The sequence below is a fragment of the Elephantulus edwardii genome, unplaced genomic scaffold (assembly GCF_000299155.1).
Source record: "Elephantulus edwardii isolate Elephantulus edwardi_28Jun2011 unplaced genomic scaffold, EleEdw1.0 scaffold00096, whole genome shotgun sequence".
Lineage (NCBI taxonomy): Eukaryota > Metazoa > Chordata > Mammalia > Macroscelidea > Macroscelididae > Elephantulus > Elephantulus edwardii.
Window position 1 is genome coordinate 3182548 of NW_006399846.1, and position 4428 is coordinate 3186975.

Below are 4428 nucleotides of genomic sequence, written 5' to 3' on the forward strand. Positions count from 1 at the left end.
ACACACATTTTGCTGGGGACATAGATTACAATATCCACATAATTATCACTCATTCCACTTCCTCCTCTTGTTTTCCATTTTCATTTCTTCTTCTTTTCTCACTCTTTTACCTTCTGAACGTCGTCCTTAGACAAATGTAGCCTTTTTTTAATTTATTTTTGAATGATATTTGTTCTAAGGATTGTGGACTTGGCTAATGTTGTTCATGTCATAGACCTATTTATTGTTTGGCTGAAAATTGACTCAAAAGGGTGAGTTCAGTTACAGGCCTGAAGGGTCATTAAGGTTTTGGGACATCACCAGTGTCCATTTTTTAAATAATCTTGTATTTTGTTTCACCTTTTTCACTCATTCTATCTAGGACCTTCTAAAGCAATACCTTTTTGAGGCAATGGGTAATAGTAGTAGTCATTGTTGTTGTTGTTAAGTGCCGTCGAGTTGTAGACGACTCATAGTGGCCCTATGAATGAAAGACCTGAGCACTGTTCATAGAGTTTCTGGAGGCAAGTCATTTCAGAAGTGGATGCCACTTTTTCTTCCAAGCTTGTTTTAATTGGGAAGCTCCACCAAACACTGTCCATCCTGGGTAATCAGTATCACATTTTACACATCAGTGTCACAGTGTTTAGCATCACAACAACCACGAGTTACTTCTGTACAGCAATGCACAGACCAGTGCTATCCCACATAGAAGAATGTTTGACAGAAAAACAATTTAAACAAGGCCTGAGGGCCGTAGATTAAAATCACCCACCTTGGGCTTGGTAACATAACTTTTTGTCCACTAGGCCAATGTAGTTCTCTCTATGTTGTCATTGTTATTGTTGTTAGTGCCATTGAGTTAGACGACTCATAGTGACCCTATGAATGAAAGGACAATATCTATTCTTCTGGTCTCAAGGTCAGAGAAATTAAGGCTTAGGAATGACATCCACTTCCTAAACAACATGTCTCTCGAAACTGAGCTTTGCTAAATGTTGATAGATATAGAAAGGCTTCAGGCCATTTACTCATAGGGTTGCTATGAGTTAAGCCCAACTCGACAGCAATCAACAGCAACAACAACAACATGGTCCATTAGTCCTTTGGACCAATTATTTTAATGAATTTTTTATTTTTTACTTTTCTTCACTTTGGAAAGGGCACTCCCTTTATCAATAGTTGCACCTTATTGTTGTTATGTGCCATTGAGTAGACTCTGACTCATAGCAACCCTATATACAACAGCTCTGAACTCTGCTCTATTGTGAGCCAAATATATTGTCTCTGACACACCCACCCCCATTACCCCAGTAATTGTGGTAAATGTCTATGGTTGTAGAGTGGCTTCAGGCCTTTTGTTCATAGGGTCACTATGAGTCATGCTTGACTCAAAGGAAAGCAACAACTCCACCCTTACAAGCATGATGTCCCTCTCTAAGGACCATTCCCTCCTTGCAAAGTATGTCACATAGAGCTTCAAAATCCTTACCCCCGAGGAGCAGCCTGTTTTCACCTTCTCCAGGTTGGACTTGTTATTTTTCTTAGCAGTCCATGGTATGGTCAGTACTCTTCTTCAGCAGTACAATTCAAAAGCATAAATTCTTTTTCTATCATCCTTGGTAATTGTCCAGCTCCCTGACGCATAGCAAGTAATTGCAAAGACCATGGTCTGGATCAGGCGCTCATCAGTTGCAAGACTGTTATCATCTCTGAGAGTGCTGCTTCTTGGGGCCTAGGCTGCTGCTCCTGCCACGAGGGTCAGATGACAGCTGGGTCGGCAGCTAGAAGCCTGCACCATTGGCCTGTAGTCGTGATGAGTTTACCCCTCAATCCCAAACCATTTCTGGATGGCTTAACAGGAAAGCCAGTATTGGTGAAACTTATGTGGGGAATGGAGTACAAGGGCTACCTCGTATCTGTAGATGGCTATATGAACATGCAGCTTGCAAATACAGAAGAATACATAGATGGAGCATTGTCTGGACATCTGGGGGAAGTTTTAATAAGGTGTAATAATGTCCTTTATATCAGAGGTGTTGAAGAAGAGGAAGAAGATGGGAAAATGAGAGAACAGCATCTTTTATGGGGAATTTTTTCTATATAAATATATATTTGTAGAAAATAAACATGTTTTTTCAAGAAAAAAAAAAGACTGATATCATTGCTCTTCAGTACTCTAGAGAGGTCTCTGATAGCAGATTTTTTCAGCACTTTTTATCTTTTGATTTACTTGCTGCTGGTACCAAGAGCATTGATTGTAGGGTCAAGAAAACTAAAGCTGTTAATAGTCTCAAACTCTTAACTGTCTATCATAATGCTGCCAATTGGTCCAATGGTGAGAATCTTTGTTTTCTTGATGTTGAGCTTCAATCTGTATTGAAGGCTGCAGTCCTTGACCCTGTGCAACAAATACCTCAGGTCCTCCTAAGTGTCCTCAAGCAAGGTTGAGTTATGTGCATAATGCAGCTTGCTGAGTTTTCCTCCAGTGCTGATGCCACATTCCTCCTCATAAAGCAGCCTCCAGGATGTTCTTTTATACACACAGATTAAACAGTATGGAGATAGGGTGCATATCTGCCATATACATTTTCTGAATTTGAACCATGCAGTGTTTTCTTGCACCTTGCTGTTGTTGTTATTATGTGTTGCCAAGTCACCTGTGCAAGTACAAGTGACCCTATGTACAACAACAGCTCTGACCCTGCTTTATCCTGACCCAACCTACTGTCTCTGACACACCTACCCTCATAAACCCAGTCACTGAGTCAATCCACCTCATTGAGGGTCTTCTTCCCTTGTGCTGTCCCTTCACCCTCCCAAACATAATGTTCTTCTCCAAGTACTAGTCCCTTCTTGCAACATGTCCAAAGTATGTCAGACGGAGATTCAGAATCCTTGCCTTCAAGGAGCAGTCTGGTTTCACCCTCTCTAGGCTGAATCTGTTTGTTCTGTTAGCAGTCCATGGTATATTCAATACTCTTTTCTAGCACTGCACCTTAATGGAATCAATTTTTTTAATTAATTTTGCTATTTTTTGTGTATGTACCTTCAAATCAGATTTGACTGGTACAGGAGGAGATTGACCCTCCTTCTTCAGCAGAGCATCAGGTGGATTTGAACCACATACCTCTGAGATTGCAGTGTGCTTCTTGACACTAGGCCACCAGAGCTCCTTGGCATCAATTCTATTATGCATAGTCATTGTTCAGTTTTCTGATACATAGCACATAATTGTGAAGACCATGGCCTGGATCGGGCACACTATAGTCTCCAGACAGACATCATTGCTCTTCTACTCTGGAAAGGTCCCTGAAAGAAGATTTTCCAAGCGCAATTTGTGTTTTGATTCCCTGGCTGATGGTACCAAGAGTGTTGATTGTGGAACCAAGCAAACTAAAGCTGTTAACAGTCTAAATCTCTTCACCATCTAACATGATGTTGCCAATCGGTCCAGTGGTGAGAATCTTTGTTTTCTTGATGTTGAGCTTCAATCCATGTTGAAGGCTGCAGTAGTTTCAGCAAGTAAGGTTGTGCCATTTGTATAACAGAGGTTGTTGAGGAGTCTTCTTTCAATCTTGATGCCACACTCTTCCTCATAGAGCCTAGCTTCCTGGGTGATCTGTCCTGCATATAGATTGAAAAAGTATGGAGATAGGATACATCCTTGGTGTATACCTTTCCCAGTTTTAAACCATGCAGTATTTCCTTGCTGTATTCTGGCGACTGCCTCCCTGGTCCAAATATATGTTTTGCATAAGGACAATCAAGTGTTCTGAGATTCCCATTCTTCTCAGAGGCTGCACATCTGGAAGTTCTCTGTTGATCTGTCGTTTTTGGCTAATTTTCAGCAGAATCTTGCTTGCATGTGATATTATTCAATAATTTCCATACTCTGTCAGATCACCTTTCTTTGGAATGGGAACAAATAAGGATCTTTTCCAGTCAGCACCTTAGATGACTACTTTTAAGCTTTTAAGACTACCAAAGTTGAATATAGAACATTTTCTATGTGAATGAATTTGGCCAATTGATCTTGATGACCCTTGGGACTATAATCATAGGCTCCTAATCCCAGTGACACATTTCCTCAAGGTGTTTTGTTATAGCTAGGACATTTTCATAACTGTCCTCTGTGACATTGCACCTTATATGTTGAACTCAAAATTATTTAGTCCAACATATAAGGTGATTTCAATACATGAGTCATTGTGTTAAAAGAAAGAAGGGCAGTCTCCTCCCCAAAAGTTTATAGTCTTCAAAACTCAATGGAGAGTTGTTCTGAGTGGAAAGAAATTGACCAGCAGTAGGTTGGGAGGGCTGTGTTCTATTATATTTATCAGCATATTTGCAACATATGTAGAAGTATCTGTCAAATGTGTGTGTGTGTGTGTGTGTGTGTGTGTGCGCGTGCGCGCGCGTGTGCGTGGGCGCTCCACAAGGCTTGTT

The 4428-nt window shown here is 40.7% G+C and overlaps 1 pseudogene; it reads left to right on the forward strand.

Moving 5' to 3' along the window:
• Positions 1-1795: 1795 nt before the first annotated feature.
• LOC102870977 lies at positions 1796-2086 on the forward strand (annotated as a pseudogene).
• The last annotated feature ends 2342 nt before the right edge of the window (positions 2087-4428 follow it).